Source organism: Spinacia oleracea, chromosome 1 (assembly GCF_020520425.1).
Source record: "Spinacia oleracea cultivar Varoflay chromosome 1, BTI_SOV_V1, whole genome shotgun sequence".
NCBI classification, from domain to species: domain Eukaryota; kingdom Viridiplantae; phylum Streptophyta; class Magnoliopsida; order Caryophyllales; family Amaranthaceae; genus Spinacia; species Spinacia oleracea.
Window position 1 is genome coordinate 41,306,620 of NC_079487.1, and position 18,305 is coordinate 41,324,924.

The 18,305-nt window shown below is 39.1% G+C and overlaps 1 long non-coding RNA gene across 1 annotated transcript; it reads right to left on the reverse strand.

Moving 5' to 3' along the window:
• Positions 1-15,045: 15,045 nt before the first annotated feature.
• On the reverse strand, positions 15,046-17,826 carry LOC130465838 (uncharacterized). The gene is made up of 3 exons (XR_008925855.1): positions 16,954-17,826; positions 16,226-16,290; positions 15,046-15,249 (listed from the first exon to the last, which is right to left on the reverse strand). It is a non-coding gene; the product is annotated as an uncharacterized lncRNA (long non-coding RNA).
• Positions 17,827-18,305: the final 479 nt, after the last annotated feature.

Below are 18,305 nucleotides of genomic sequence, written 5' to 3' on the forward strand. Positions count from 1 at the left end.
TAAATTTGTATGTTTCCGGTTAGACTTGAAATACATTTTTATGTTTAAAATTAGTAAAGCATATGAATTTATTGGTTTAAGTGGGAGCGCTTTTAGTCATAAACTCTTGATTAGGTCTACGAATCCTTAAGGTTAAAATAACTTGATTAGAATTAATAAGGACTGAATAATTGGTAGATTATTGGTGCCCTTGATTAATTGCTGCAAATGTTTACGTGATGCATAATGTGTTTTACTAACCAGCTATGTGGGCCATTCATGATAATGAATGGGTGAATGGTATATATTGTATATGTACTGTTCTGCAGGTTATGAAGTGACTAGTATGGCCCAAATAGGATAGAAAATATGGTCTGCGTACCATTAATTTGAATGTAATTGGTCTAAAGTACCAAAGTCGTTTTTCAATTCAAATATGGTCTGCGTACCATCAAATAGTTGTAATTAGTTTTAATTATAGCTTATCCTATTTGAAGAAAATGGTGCCTCCCACGGAGATTTTCAAGACGGACTTTGAAGTTAAAGCTTCAAGATGAAGTCGGGCCATACTAGATCACATTTATCTTATGCATGCTTTAAGTTATTTATTGCTTTAAATATGTCTTAATTATGCATGAGATTGTGGCTTGATTATGTTGCATGATTAAGGATTTTAGTTCACTTAAAATCTAACCAACATAGTAAGAGCCTTAAGTTCCAAACTTAAAAAATTGAGTTAAAAGGTGCCATGCCAAAATATACACTTGCTTGGATATCCTTTACATCAATCTAGTAATAGTTTTCGCTCAGCGAGGTGTTACTTATTGGTCCTAAAGGGGCAAGGTACACAAATAATTGTGAGTACATGTTAGTTTTGGTGAAACTCAACGATATAAGTAAGGAGTCCTTTTATGTCGTGGCAAAATCGATAGGTTTACCTAATAAGTTCTTAGACGTACCTATCAACCAAGAATAGTTTCTAGACTATTAGCAAAAGGCTTTTGCTTACCTAAGATGTTTTAGGATTAAGTCGACAAACTGTGCTTAGTTCTTCAATGATTTTAGGATCTTGGAATCATTTTATTCACACCTGCCGGAACACATAACTTGAATAAAATGCTTAATAAACATTGAATTATGCATGTATGCTAGAATTTAAGTTTATTAAGAGAAACTGTGAATGGTTATTTATTTGTTTATTCTTTTCAATTGTAGTTTTTAATATGGCAAACAACAATTCATTCAAAATTCGATCAATTCTCGAAAAGGAGAAGTTGAACGGGAAAAACTTCCTTGACTGGCAAAGGAACTTGCAAATAGTTCTTATGCAGGAAGAAAAGGAGTATGTCCTAGATGAGGCGATGCCCGAAGCCGCAGGCGACGGGGTCACTCAGGCAGCCCTCAATCGTTGGATTGATGCCAACAAGGATGTGAAATGTCTAATGCTCGCCACCATGAGTGCGGATCTGCAGAAAACGTTCATCAACTCAGATGCTTTCACAATCATCAGTGAGTTGAAGAACATGTTCCAAGATCTGGCTCGAGTCGAAAGATTCGAGACTCATAGGCAAATTCTTGAGACCAAGCTTAAGAAAGGCGAGCCCGTAAGTCCACATGTTCTCAAAATGATTGGACTCATTGAGAATATGAGTCGGCTGGATCAGCAATTTTCTCAGGAAATGGCTATAGACACCATCCTCCATTCTCTTCATAGCGGGTATGATCAGTTCAAACTGAACTACAGTATGAATAGTCTGGACAAAACGCTCACTGAGCTTCACGGTATGCCGAAGACCGCTGAAAAGACGCTCAAAAGTGATAAGCAGGATGTGCTTATGATGCGTGGGGGCAAGTTCAAGAAATCTGGAAAGAAGAGGAATGCTAAGAAAGGTGGCGACAAGGCCAGCCCAACTAAGCAAACTGGCGCCAAATCTGTAAAGAGGAAGGTCAGTCAACCCACTTCTGAATCCGAATGCTTCTACTGCAAGAAGAAGGGGCATTGGAAGAGAGATTGCTTGAAGCTAAAGGAAGATCAGAAGAACGGAACAGTCGTTCCATCTTCAGGTATTTTCGTTATAGACTGTATACTTGCTAATTCAACTTCTTGGGTATTAGATACAGGTTGTGGCTCACACTTATGTTCCAATCCACAGGGACTAAGAAGAAGTAGAAAGTTAAGCAAGGGTGAAGTCGACCTACGAGTGGGAAATGGAGCACGGATTGCTGCATTAGCTGTAGGAACTTACTATTTGTCGTTGCCCTCCGGGCTAGTTTTGGAACTGGAAGAATGTTTCCATGTTCCAAGTCTTACTAAAAACATCATTTCAGTTTCTTGCTTAGATGCTAAGGGATTTTCTTTTTTAATAAAAGACAATAGTTGTTCGTTTTATTTTAAAGAGATGTTTTATGGATCTGCTAGATTAGTCAATGGACTTTATTTATTAGATCACGACAAACAAGTATATAACATAAATACCAAAAAGGCCAAAAAGGATGATTCAGATCTCACCTATCTGTGGCATTGTCGATTAGGCCATATAAACTTGAAACGCTTAGAAAGACTTCAAAAGGAAGGAATTCTAGAACCATTTGACTTAGAGGATTATGGTAAATGCGAATCATGTTTACTTGGCAAAATGACAAAGCAACCTTTCTCTAAAGTTGGAGAAAGAGCAAATGAACGATTGGGTTTAATCCATACAGATGTATGTGGACCAATGAGTACAAATGCTAGAGGTGGTTTAAGCTACTTTATCACTTTCACTGATGAGTTCAGTAGGTATGGTTATGTCTACCTAATGAAGCATAAGTCTGAATCCTTTGACAAATTCAAGGAATTTCAGAGTGAAGTAGAGAATCAATTAGGCAAGAAGATTAAGGCACTGCGGTCTGATAGAGGCGGTGAATATCTGAGCTATGAATTTGATGACCATCTGAAAGAATGTGGAATTCTATCAGAATTGACTCCTCCAGGAACACCATAATGGAACGGTGTGTCGGAACGGAGGAACAGAACCTTGCTAGACATGGTCAGGTCAATGATGGGTCAGGCCGAACTTCGATTAGAATTTTGGGGACATGCACTAAATACAGCTGCACTCACTATAAATAGAGCTCCGTCTAAAGCTGTCGAAAAGACTCCATACGAATTATGGTTTGGAAAGCCTCCAAATGTGTCTTTTCTTAAGATTTGGGGATGTGAAGTATACGTCAAACGATTAATTTCAGACAAACTTCATCCAAAATCTGACAAATGTATCCTTGTGGGCTATCCAAAGGAAACAAAGGGGTATTACTTCTACAATACATCTGAGAACAAGGTGTTTGTTGCTGGAGATGGTGTCTTTTTGGAGAAAGATCACATTTCCAAAATGACAAGTGGGAGAAAAGTAGACCTCGAAGAAATTCGAGTCGAACAACAAACTCTAGAGAATGCTCAAGATGACATTCAGGATGAAACTCAGAGATCTTTAGAAGAATCTGGTGAGAATCATGGTCAATCTAGAAATGTTACCCCGCATAGATCGCAAAGATATAGATCTCAACCGGAAAGGTACTTAGGTATTTTGACGAACGAGAGCTATGACGTTCTATTACTTGAAAGTGATGAACCTGCGACTTACAAACAAGCTATGACGAGCCCTAGCTCCAAGCAATGGCAAGAAGCCATGCAATCTGAATTAGACTCCATGTCTGAAAACCAAGTATGGGATTTGGTCGATTTGCCAGATGGCTACCAAGCCATTGGAAGCAAATGGGTTTTCAAACTGAAAAAGGACAAGGATGGGAAACTTGAAGTTTTCAAAGCTAGATTGGTTGCAAAAGGTTACAGGCAAGTCCACGGTGTGGATTACGATGAAACCTTTTCACCAGTTGCAATGCTAAAGTCTATTCGGATAATGTTAGCAATCGCTGCATATTACGATTACGAAATATGGCAGATGGATGTCAAAACTGCTTTCTTAAACGGCGTTTTAACAGAAACTGTGTTTATGACACAGCCTGAAGGTTTTGATGATCCAAATAATGCTAAAAAGGTATGCAAGCTAAAGAAGTCAATCTACGGATTGAAGCAGGCATCCAGGAGCTGGAATATACGTTTTGATGAAGCAGTCAGTGACTTTGGTTTCATCAAGAACGCGGACGAATCTTGTGTATACAAGAAGGTCAGTGGGAGCAAAATTGCTTTCCTAGTATTATATGTCGACGACATATTACTCATCGGAAATGACATTCCTATGTTGAACTCTGTCAAGATTTGGCTTGGGAAATGTTTTTCGATGAAAGATCTAGGAGAAGCACAGTACATATTGGGCATCAAGATTTACAGAGATAGATCTAAAAGGATGATTGGACTTAGTCAAAGCACTTATATCAATAAGGTGCTTGATAGGTTCAAGATGGCGGACTCCAAGCGAGGCTACCTACCCATGTCTCATGGAATGACTCTAAGCAAGACTCAGTGCCCAAAAACACTTGATGAGCGTAGACGAATGAATGGGATTCCATATGCATCATTGATTGGTTCAATAATGTATGCTATGATATGTACACGCCCGGATGTTGCGTACGCACTCAGTGCTACGAGCAGATACCAGTCAGACCCAGGAGAGGCCCATTGGACTGCTGCCAAGAACATTCTGAAGTACCTGAAAAGGCACAAAGATGACTTCCTGGTCTATGGTGGAGATGATGAATTAATTGTTAAAGGCTATACGGACGCAAGTTTCCAAACCGACAAAGATGATTTCAGATCACAGTCTGGGTTTGTCTTCTGCCTCAACGGAGGAGCAGTAAGCTGGAAAAGTGCTAAGCAAAGCACCATTGCGGATTCTACAACTGAAGCGGAGTACATTGCTGCACATGAAGCAGCAAAGGAAGCTATATGGCTAAGGAAGTTCATAGGAGAACTTGGTGTAGTCCCCTCCATTAAAGGACCAATAGCCCTGTATTTTGACAATAACGGAGCTATTGCACAGGCAAAGGAGCCTAGACACCACTAGAGAGTCAAGCATGTACTTCGTAGATTTCACCTTCTACGAGAGTTCGTTGAAAGAAAAGAAGTCTAGATAAGCAAAATTGGAACTGATGACAACATATCAGATCCATTGACTAAACCTCTGCCGCAGGCGAAGCACAACTCGCACACTGCAGCTATGGGAATCAAGCATATTGGAGAATGGCTTTGATGTCTCTGTTTAATGTTTTAAAGTTTTAGAGTTTAAATCTTTGTAAAACATTATTGGTTAATCATTCACAATAAATGAAAAGAATTTATTTTTCCATTTAATTTGTGGTTTATTAAATGATGAGTCCCTTCAATTTGACGATATATTCAAGATAGACTGTCAGGACCAGTCCTGTGACTAAGAAATGTCTATCAAGTGAACTTGAATGTCAAAGGTTGAAAATGGTCCCTAGTGGGAGTTTTCTATAAAATTGGACGCATAGAAAACATTAGACGATTAGAATGCAAGATGACTAGTAGTTCTGTTTCTTGAACTATGTGGACATGGAAATGTCATAATCATTTGCGTAGATACTTACTTTGGGAAGACTAGTATCGGACAAGACCTATGAAACTTTACTGTAAGAGATGAAAATCTGTCATAAGTAAATTTCATTAAAATTATTAGACACTAAATCCTCAATACCTGAGTGATTTGAGATTACTTGTTTGAGAACTGGTTGCTTTGACGTTGACCAACCGTCGCACCGTAAAAGGAGGCTATAAAGGCAACGCTCAGGTAATCACCTATCAAACGAAGTCTAATCTCAAGATCGCAAGATTGGGATTGTCCTCCCATAAATCGGGATGAGATGCTTAAAAGTTGTACAAGGCCACTCGGAGAGCTAGAAACTGTGAAATGCATGGCCGTGCTCGGATGAATCATAGGCTATGATTATCTGTTTATTTGATCAGTTGAACTTTGAAACCGAGAAACACCTCTGGACATAATAAGGATGACAACTCTTACCTTATGTTCAAGAGCAAGCATCGAGCGACAAAGGAATTAGGAAATGCACACTTGTCCCTAAGGACAAGTGGGAGACTGAAGGAAATAATGCCCTTGGTCCAAGTACGCATTCTATGTTAAGTCTAATAAATGCGGTTCAGTATTAATTAACAAGTTAATAATTCAGTGAGATCAAGTGAGCTGAATGCCTAGCTAGAGGCCGCTTCAGTTCAAGTGGAATTAATGATATTAATCCACAGCTTACTCTTCACTGAACCCGTAGGGTCACACAAATAGTACGTAAACGGATCAAGTATTTAATGGCATTAGATACTCCATCTATGGATATTCGGAATCGACGGATCTTTGTTTCAGTGGGAGCTGAGATCGTCACAGGCAAGAAATGAATACTCCGGAAACGATGATATTGCCGGAAACGGAAATATGGATCGTATCGGAAATATAAATATTATCCAAGTCGTAGATGTTGCCGGAAACGGAAACATGGTACGTATCGGAAAATATTATCGGAAATGGAAATATTGCCAGAATCGGAAATATTGCCGGAAACGGAAATATTGTCAGAATCGGAAATATTATCGGAATCGGAAAATAATTCCGGAAACGGAAATATTAAATATTTGTTCGAAACAGAAATTGATTCCGGAATCGGAAATATTAAATATTGTTCGTATCGGAAATGAATTCCGGAATCGGGAATTTAATCGGAAGCGTATCGTACGAATTAGCATCGGACGAGGCCCGCTAGACGAAGGCCCAGCACGAAGCCAGGCCGTCGCCCAGCAAGCCAAACGCACACCAGCGCACGCCAAGCCTCGACCAGGCCCAGCGCAAGGCCAGGCCCAGCTAAGGCCTTGGGCGCGCGTGCGGAGCACAGCAGTGGGCCGAGCGCTGTGCGCCTAGCGTGGGCCGCAAGGCTTGCGCGGGTGTACGGTGCTCGTGCATTGCTTGTGCGGGAATCCTGAAGCAATCAGGATTCAAAGTGTGATTAAATCCTAAAACTATTAGATAATGATTATTTAATTAGAGTCCTAGTAGGGTTATAATTAAATAAATTAGTATCCTAATAGGATTCCAAAACCCTTTCCATAACTCTATAAATAAGTGCCTAGGGTCACATATTTTCAGAGATTATTCAAGTATTCAAAGTGAGTTTTTGAGAGAAAATTCAGACACATTTCTTGACTATAAGTGCCGAAATTCTTTAGTACCTTAAGGGCGATTCTAGTTGGTCAATCTTAAGGCGGATCCGGACGTGCTGTGGACTATCTACGGAGGGACGACACTTGGAGTCCTAAAGACTTGTTCTTGTTCGGTTCTGGCGCAGCTAGGGAAGGCACGCAATAAAGAGTATGCATCTAAACTATGCTATATGATTATGTGTAAATAATATGTATTCCTGGCTAAATGGTTTTTCCGCATGATTTATGAATTGTCATATGTATCATAACCTAACATTTATTTGATCAGTTGAACTATGAAACTGAGAAATACCTCTGGACATAATAAGGATGACTACTCTTACCTTATGTTCATGAGCAGGCATTAAGCGACAAAGGAATTAAGAAATGCACACTTGTCCCTAAGGACAAGTGGGAGAGTGAAGGAAATAATGCCCTTGGTCCAAGTTTGCATTTAATGCATTTAATGCTAAGTCTAATAAATGCGGTTCAGTGTTAATTAACAAGTTAATAATTCAGGGAGATCAAGTGAACTGAATGCCTAGCTAGAGGCCGCTTCAGTTCAAATGGAATTAATAATTTTAATCCACAACTAACTCTTGACTGAACCCATAGGGTCACACAATTGGTACGTGAACGGATCAAGTATTTAAGTGAATATATTATTCATTAAGTACTCCATTTATGATCATTCGGAAATGACGGATCTCGGTTCCAGTGGGAGCTGAAATCGTCAAAAGGAAAAGTAAAGAAATACTCTGGAAATGAAGATATTGCCGGAAACGGAAATATGATTCATGACGGAAACATAAATATTATCCAAGTCGTAGATGTTGCCGAAAACGGAAACATGGTTCGTACCGGAAAATATTATCGGAAATAGAAATATTTCCGGAATTGAAAATATTGCCGGAAACGGAAATATTACCGGAATCAGAAATATTGCCGGAAACAGAAAAATTGCCGGAATCCGAACTATTGTCAGAAAAGGAAATTATTTCAGGAATCAGAAATATTAACGGAAACGTAAATATTTGTTCGAAACGGAAATGGATTTCGGAATCGGAAAACGAATCGAAAGCTCGACGAGCGACAAGCCGCGATCAAGCCGGCCCATTGCTCGACAAGAAAAAGGCCGAGCGCATAGCCCTGAGCACGAAGCTGATGAGAGACATTTATGTCGCTCTTAGCCTAGTTTTTTGTGTTAGTTTTATTATGATTTTTCGTAGTTTATATAGTTTTTCGTGGTATTTTTATAGTTTCTTTCCATCTTGTGCATTATAGGTGAATATTGTGGATTATGATGGAAAATCAAGTAGATTGGAGCAAAACAGAGGATGTGCGACCGAACAAGGATTTTGTGCGCCCGAACAGTGAAGAAGTGGTGGACTCTAAGAAGATGCAGATATGTGCGACCGAACAACTCTTTGTGTTCGATCGCACAAGTGCCCCTTGTGCGGTCGTGCTCTGTACCACGATCGAACAAAATGGATTTTCTAGGCAGAATGTCCGCAATTTTTACGTTCGATCGCACGGCTTTTTGTTCGCCCGCACAAGAATTTGTGCACCCACACAACTTATCTGTGCGACCACATTGAATACTTTGAGAATATTGGCTAAGTCAGGTCTGTTCGATAGCACAGAATTTTTGTGCGGTCAAACATGACGAAGGAATGCAGTCTTTGCTTTGTTTGCTCACATGGAAATAGAAGTGTGCTCGCACCAGCTTTTCCTGTTCGATGGCACAGGGGGTCTGTGCGACCGAACGTCGACGCGGGCTGCGATAATTCGAATTTTAGCTTCTATTTGGGGAAACTTATAAATAGCTTTTTCGTTTAATTTTCATTATCATTCATTTTAGAACTTCTTAATTACACTTTTCAGAATATTAGAGAGAATTTCTTAGTTTTCAAGCTTTGTTTAGAGGAGAGAGAAACTCCATTGGAGGAAGCTTGAAGTTGTAAATCTCTTCAACTCTTTAATTCTTTTGCAATTTCAATTCAATTTTCTTTGTGCTTTGCTAATCTTCTTAAAGTTTTTATTTCTTAATGCTTTGATGTTAGTTTGATTGATGCTTAATTTTCCTTTGATTTCTCAATTGAATTCCTAGTTTCTTGATTCTTGCACTCAATCTTTTAATTCCATGTCTAGTAGCTTTGAATACTTGAATTTCTTAGTTAAAAGCATGAGTAGTGAGTAGATTCTAGTCAGGGATAGGGAGAATCTAGGGCTAAATTGGGGGAAATTGAAGGATGATTGTTGATCATTGATGTGATTAAACTTGATTGATACTAGGATTTCCATGACTATAGAATTAGTAGTTGCAAATGCTAGTTGTATAGGATTGATTGGAGTACATTGTTTTGGTTTGGCAAGAGATTGTGAATCTCTATGGTGCATGTGAAAATTAGATTTCAATTGCGAGTTGTCTAGTTTTAGGATCATGCGAGAGCTTTTCCTTAATTAGAGGCTTAGCGTGTTCTATCCGAGAGGTGGCGAGCACGTCAATTGTAGCTTTTCCCTTATGTACCAAGTCCTTGCATCGTAGTTGTGTGATTCCTTTGTCCTTCCCCGATTACCCTAGCCTATCCCCGATTCCCTAGCGCTTCCCCTTATTTGGATAATCTTGTTTGATACCTTAGATTCTTAGTCATTAATTCAAACCAAATTCCGTCCTAAACTAGCTTAACTAGCAAACTCAATTAGCTCCGTTTCTATGGGACGATCCCTATGCTTGCCGCTATAGTCAATATAGCCGGTTAGTTAGGTGTTTTACAAATTTTGTTTGACTGAGGTGTATTCTTTCAACGACGGAAAATACCTTTATCAAAATGGCGGCGTTTCGGGGGAACAGTTTTTTTTTGTTGAGTTTTGTTGAGTCTAGTTTAACCATAGAAAATACAAAAACATTTCATTTCTTGCTTTATATTTCCTTTGCATTTCTCACGGTTTGTTTGAGTTTTGTATGCAAGATAGGGGTTGAACCCTTCATAGGTCTCTCTATCCTGTAGACGTAGAGTTAGAGAGGAATTTTCGAAGATTGAGGCGTATCCGAACCCGTTCATCAAGCTACAATAGATTCGAAACTTTGAGTGAAGCTACGGAACAAGAGGCAAGTGATCATACCATTGAGACAATGGCTCTTCCGGTCAAGAACTTAGGGATACCGGGAGCCTTTGAGGCTACTTGTGGGATTCAAGCGCCCACCACCAATGCAAACAACTATGAGATCAAGCCCGCTTTGATCAATTTGGTGCTAAGTCATCCATTTTGCGGAAAGAGTAGTGAATCACCGCATGAGCACTTGAAACAATTCGAACACTATTGTGATACAATCAAACACAATGGAGTGACTTAGGATTATGTGAGGTTGACGCTATTCCGCTTCTCTCTTTTAGGACGTGCTAGCGATTGGCTTGACAAGGAGGTCAAGCCAAACTCACTTCGAACTTGGAATGAAGTGACAAGCGCATTTTTGAGCAAGTTCTACTTGTAGGGGAATACAGTTAAACATAATAACATGTGCGGAACAATCCCCAAAGCCAGGAAACATGTATAAAGCGCAGATTAAGCATACCTACATTCGAAGCGTGTTTTCCACAATAATCCGTCAACGAACACGAACAAAGAACTCCAATTGTCGTTCCTCTACTTGGTTCACCGACACGATCAGATCCGTCTTGATAATCGTAGCTTAGACAATTGATCAAGATATTTGCTTTTGGGATGAACACACTATGGAGGCACAGAGAGAATTAGGGTTCTCTGTTTTCTCCTAGGGTTGTGTGTAATCTGAATTGTGATTGTAGTAAGTTGGAAATTAGGTCATAAGGTTATTTACATAACCTTACTAACCGACCAAGCCATAAGGCAAGGCCGGCTAGCAAGCCCGCGCAGCATCACACGGACACGCACAGCGAGCTGGCCGTGGGCCGCAATGCTGCTGCTGTGTCGTGGTCTTGGCCCGCGCGCGCACACAGTTGCTCGGCCATGGGCCAGCGCTGTTGTGTCGCCTTGCTTGCTTGCCTAGCGCGCGCGCCCATGGGCCTTGAGTGCTTCGTGCACTCGGCTCGTGGGCCGCTCCTCGTATCCGCGTTTAATATATTTCCGATATATTATTTATCGTTTCGTATACGATGAATCACCGTTGTACGATACGATTTATTCGTTTCGCCTAGCTTACGAATATTCGCGATACGATATACGATTCCGATGCAAGGTCGTATCGTATAATACATTTCCAACTTAAATCCCGAAAAGCTATTAAATGAATTTTCGATTCATTTAATCCGGTGATCTGTTACGTGTCATTGGTGTGACCTTGTAGGTTCAGTCAAGAGTAAGTTATGAGTTCAATATCCATTAGAACTCACTGATCGGAAGCATTTCTCCAGCTAGCTGTTCCGATCACTTGATCTCACTGAATTAATTGTTCGCAATTAATCTGAACCTTGGTATTAGACTTAATGCACCTTGGGTGAAGGACATATTTCCTTCAATCTCCCACTTGTCATTCAGACAAGTGTGCATCCACATTCCTTTGTCGCTTAGTGTTACTTACTGAAATAAGGTAAGATCCAAGCCATCCTTATTAGGTCCAGAAGTGTTTCTCGGATTACAGAGTTCAATTGTCAAACTTTTGCAGAAGGTTAAGCCTAACAATTCTGAGCACGGCCATGCATTTTACAGTATATAACTCTCCGAGAGGCCTTGTTACACAACAACACCATATCCTATCAAAGATAGGAGGACAATCCATTCTTTCAATCTATGAACACTCACTTTGATTCATAGTACGCCCAATAACTGCTTTCATAGCCTCCTTTTACGGTGCGACGTTTAGCTAGTATCAAAGCGAACTAATTCTCAAACGAGCAGACATAATCGCTCATGTTCTGAGGAACGGTTTCTAATCACCATTAATGAGAACTACCTATGACATGACTTGAATTTCTTAAAGCGTTCTCATGGTCAATCCGATACAAGATCCAATAAGTATCTATGCAAAAGATTCTGACATCCAGTCACTCTAGTTCAAGAAACAGAACTATGTAATCTACTTGCAATCTAATCTTCATTAGTCATTGGTCGTCCACCTTTCAATGACCTGGATTAGGGATCCTTTGTGACTTCAATATTCAAGTTCACTTATGGGTGTTTCTTTGCCAAAGAATCCATCTTGACATCCCATTTGAATGATTTGAATCACATGGACTTATCATTTAATTCTAAACCACAATTAAATGAATATGAAATAATAAATTTCATAAATATGAAATGGTTAAACCAATTGTTTTAAACATAGATCTAACAGATGTTCTAAAACAATACTTAGAAAATCAAAGCCATTCTCCAACATGCTTGATTCCCATGGTTGCTACATGTGCGTTGTGTTTCACTTGTGGCAACGGTTTAGTCAATGGATCCGCGACGTTGTCGTCAGTTCCAACCATGAAAATCTCGATTTCCTTTCTTTCAACGATCTCTCGAAGTATATGAAATCGCCGCAGTACGTGCTTGGATTTCTGGTGGCTCCTAGGCTCCTTTGCCTGGGCAATGGCTCCGCTATTATCACAATACAAAGCCACTGGTCCTTTAATGGAGGGGACAACACCAAGTTCTTCGATGAACTTCCGAATCCAAACAGCTTCCTTTGCTGCTTCTGAGGCAGCAATGTACTCGGCTTTAGTTGTAGAATCCGCAATAGTGCTTTGCTTAGCACTTTTCCAGCTTACTGCTCCGCCGTTGAGGCAGAACACAAACCCAGACTATTATCTGAAATCATCTCTGTCGGTTTGAAAGCTTGCGTCCGTATAGCCCTTAACAATCAACTCATCTGTACCACCATAAACCAGAAACTGATCCTTAGTCCTTTTTAGGTACTTTAGGATGTTCTTGGCAGCAGTCCAATGCGCCTCAACTGGTTCTGACTGGTACCTGCTCGTTGCACTGAGTGCGAACGAAACATCCGGCCTTGTACAAATCATAGCATACATGATGGATCCAATAGCCGAAGCGTATGGAATTCCACTCATCTTTCTACGCTCATCAGATGTCTTGGGACACTGATTCTTGCTTAGATATACGCCATATGACATGGGTAGATGGCCTCTCTTGGCTTCCATCATATTGAACCTAGCTAGAACTTTGTCAATGTAAGTGCTTTGACTTAGTCCAATCATCCTCTTAGATCTGTCCCTATAGATCTTGATGCCCAATATGTACTGTGCCTCTCCTAAGTCCTTCATTGAGAAACACTTCCCGAGCCAAGTCTTTACAGACTCCAACATAGGAATGTTGTTTCCAATAAGCAGTATGTCGTCAACATACAAGACTAGGAATGCAATTTTACTCCCACTGACCTTCTTGTATACACAAGATTCGTCCTGATTCTTGATGAAGCCAAACTTATTTACTGCTTCATCAAATCGTTTATTCCAACTCCTTGATGCCTGCTTTAGTCCGTAGATGGACTTCTTAAGCTTGCATACCTTTCCTTGGTTCTTTTGATCGACAAAACCCTCCGGCTGTGTCATGAACACAGTCTCTTCAAGACCACCGTTCAAGAAGGCAGTTTTGACATCCATTTGCCATATTTCATAGTCATGAAAAGCAGCAATCGCAAGGATTATCCGAATTGACTTAAGCATCGCCACTGGAGAAAAGGTTTTATCGTAGTCAACGCCGTGAACTTGCCTGTAACCTTTTGCTACCAATCTAGCCTTGTATATGTATACAATTCCATCTTTGTCTTTCTTCAATTTGAAGACCCATTTGCATCCGATAGGTGTGAACCCATCCGGCAAATCAACCAAATCCCAGACTTGATTTTCAGACATGGAGTCTATTTCAGATTGCATGGCCTCTAACCATTTAATGGAGCTTGAGCTCGTCATAGCTTTCTTGTAAGTCAAAGGTTCATCACTATCCAATATGAGAACGTCTAAGTTTTCAATCAAGAGGACGCATGTCCATCTGTCCGGCTGAAAAATAGTTCTATTTGACCTACGAGGGGCAACAACGTTTTGAGGAACTACTCCCACTGGCTCTTCTAAAGACTTTGGAGGTTCATCAACTTGAACTGCTTCTAAAGAGTTCTGAGTTCGTTGTTCGTCTCGAATCTCTTCGAGGTCTATTATTCTCCCACTTGTCAATTTGGAAATATGATTTCTTTCCAAAAAGACACTGTCACGAGCAACGAATACCTTGTTGTCTGACTTGTTGTAGAAGTAATACCACATAGTTTCCTTTGGATACCCAACGAAGAAACATTTGTCAGATTTAGGTTGTAGCTTGTCCGAAATTAATCGCTTGACATATGCTTCGCAACCCCAAATCTTTAGAAAAGACAACTTTGGAAGTTTCCCAGTTCATAATTCGTATGGAGTCTTTTCAACAGCTTTTGACAGAGCACGATTTAGTGTGAGTGCTGCAGTTTGCAACGCATGTCCCCAGAACTGTAAAGGAAGTTCGGCCTGGCCCATCATTGACCTGACCATATCGAGTAAGGTCCTGTTTCTCCGTTCCGACACTCCATTCCATTGAGGTGTCCCCGGAGCAGTCAATTCAGAAAGAATACCACATTCTTTTAGATGGTCATCAAACTCGTGGCTAAGATATTCACCTCCTCGATCCGATCTTAGAGCTTTGATTTTCTTGCCATGTTGATTCTCTACTTCATTTTGAAATTCTCGGAATTTCTTAAACGATTCAGACTTGTGCTTCATTGAGTAAATATAGCCATATCTACTGAAGTCGTCCGTAAATGTAACACCCCGACAATTCTCTCTTTTCTAAAACAACATTTTAATATAAAACGTAGAGAATTATCAAGGCATTATCGCCCGTGTGAAAACGTAACGGCTTATTCAAAATTTTGCAGCGGAAAACATAAAACTAACTTTAGGTTTGTAAATAACCGATTACAGGTTTAATCCCAAAAATCATCCAACGAAAATAAGGAAATATAAATAATACGACAAGTTTAAAATCCAAATTAACCAACCAAGTCACTTAGCAAAACAAAACTAAATACAAGCTCTCTAATCCCGATCCCAATGATGCATCATCTTCAAACCTGCAGATGGACAATGCTTATTGATCCTTAGAGACTGCTCACCAAAGATTGGGTCATCACAGGATCAATAAGGCATAGCCATGATCAACATGCACAAGCAAAAGCACGTAATCAGCAAAGCTGAGTACTACATACTAAATCAATAATAATCCTAACATGATTCTATTAAACGAACAATCATAACATGATGCTGATGAAACATAAGTAAGGGCAAACGACACATATTAATTTGAATACCACACTTGACTAGACTAAGCTAGACTGGACTAGACTTTTATAACAAGAGTATTATTTTAATTGAAATAGTCAATGGACTGAGTTGTCTACTAAAAACTTCTTCTTCTTCACTAAGGAAGACGAGGTACGGGCGCGACTCCGTAAACCCCAATGACCTGCGATATCGAGGGACTTTTGAATAAAATAGAACCGGTGATCAATCCGGCCCCAGAAAAAGCCATAGGCGACCCATGACCCCAACTCCTGATTGTCCGTCACTTTAGACGTGCACAGTCTAAAGCTATTGCTACTCAGTTTCACTTTGCATGACTTAACTTTTAATACTTGGTTATGACTCATCAAACATAAATATTATATTCAACAAGTAAACACAACTTCTTTTATCTTTGAATTAAACAAGTGATCACAACGTTCAACCAAGAGCCAATCCAAACTATTTTAATCCTTCCTTTATCCATATTTAAAAACCTTTATTAGGTATAAGGTTCAACTACCAAACAAGGTCCTCGGCCCTTATAAAGTAGTGAAAATCTAAAGAGGAACAACGATCAATAAAGATCTAAACCAATATTAAATAATATAAAGTTCCCCAAAACCAACATGCTTGCATCAATATTCCATGCTAACATGATTCAATTCTTATAAATAAAGTTCTATGCTCAACGCATTAATTCAACGACATTGAACATGAAATTCCAACATAAACAAGTTCATAAATATAGTCATCATATTCTCAATACAACACACATCCAAGCACACAGGTATGTACGTACCTTGTGTAAACAAACTGATAGGCCACTTTAACGAATTCAAAAGTCACCCACAAAGAATTCTCCGCCTAAAATAATCAAGAAACGTACCCAAATCAATTCCTAATAATTTACAGCAACATTAACGTACTCTAAACACATCCTAAACATATTTAGAACATTCCCCAATATCGAAACTTAATTAATTAACTTCATAGAATAGTGATTACTACACTAATGATCACCAATTATCATAAACCCCAATAAAGCATCCCTTTTTAAAATTCCAGCAATATAAAATAGTTTAAAACTTCGCCAAACCATAATTAATATGCTTAAAATCATAAAAAACAATAACCTTAATAACTCATCAACATTATACCATGATTTTAAAACTATTAAAACCTTAAAAATTCATGCCTTAATAACTAAAAATCATTATTTCAATGCAATCGCATAATCTGAAAATTGAATTTATTATTTAAACATAATATATGATATGAAAATATAATATACTTATAATAACTTATAATTTACATTCAATAATCATGAATTAAATCACTAAACTAATTAAAAACCCTAACTTATAAATTAATCAACCAAAAACTGAAAATAATTAATTAGTAACATCAACACCAAATCTGAAAATTATAATTTAACTATAAAGATTAATAATTTAATTTCAAGAAACATAATTTCAAATGAGTAAACTTAATTAAAAGATTTAAATAACTTAGGGTTTAAGAAATAACCAAAAGTGAGGATAAGAGGGTGGGCGGTCGGCGGTCAGAGACACGACGGCGCGGCAGCGGCGGCTCGCGGAGGTTGTCAGGCCTGGTGGTGCGTGCGGTGGTGGTGGCTTCCGCAACAAACAGAAACAAGAGCAATGATGTGCTTGCGTGGAGGAGGAAGGAGGGAACGGGAAGGAAGAACAGCAGGAGTTCTGGTGGCGGCTTGCGACGCGAAGGTGGCCGACGGCGCTGGCTTGGTGGTCGCGGCTGGGCCGCGGCGGCTGTGCAAGAAAAACAGAAGCTTGAGGAGGGGAGAAAAACGGGGATGAAGAAGAAACAGAGAAGGAGAGGAAGGAGAAGGACGACGAAGAAGAAGGAGGTTACCAGCGACGGAGGCGGCGTCCGACGGTGGTGAGGTGGTGGCTGCGCAAGGAGGAGCAAACGAACGTGAAGGAGGAGGTTTTGGGGTTTTTTTTTTTTTACGTGAAGCTTGAAGTAGCAGGGGTTTGAGGTTTGCTTTTCCACGTGAAGTTGGATTAGAAAAGGGAGTAGGTAGTTTGGGTTTTATTACTTTGGGCTTCACCAATTGGGCTAGAGTTAGGAGTTTAATTTTAGGATTCGAATCCAAAACCGAAATATGATCGTTTTCTAAATTCAATCGATTTTCGTAATTCAAATTCTTTTTAACTTAAAATTCTAAAATTATTCTTTATTGCACAAACCGTTAAAATATTTAGAATATATTTAAATAAAATTAAATATACATTAAATATATAATAAAGTTCTAAAATCGTTAAATATTTAGAACGTACTTAAAATAAAATAAATATACGTTAATTATATATTTATTACTTAAAATTCATAAATTCTATTTAAATATAAATAATGTACGTTAATATATATTAATAAAATTTATAAATTTACGGGGGATTACAATCTACCCCTCTTAAAAGAAGTTTCGTCCCGAAACTTGACACGAAATTTCCCACATTTTCCCCAAAAGCTTTTAACTTATTCTTACTAGAGAAGTACTTGTGCCACCTATGTGCCAACTCAAAGCTGTTTGTGTTACTCATGAACACCTTTTCTTATGCGGAGAGTCTATTTGTCTTGCCTAAACTTGTAAAATTTGCTAAAATAAGCATACAAATGCATAAAAATGCCATAAAATAGGTAAAAAGCGCGAATTTCTATCGCATTCTACCCCCTTAAAGAAAACGAGTTACGCCCTCGTAACTCACCTTAGGGAATAGCTAACCAAAATTCTCTTTCGACGAATTCTATTCTCAAAATTCCTATTTCATTAAAACTACAAACTTTAGACTTTTCACAACAGATGACGAAACAAAAGAACAAGTCACTACGAATTAAAT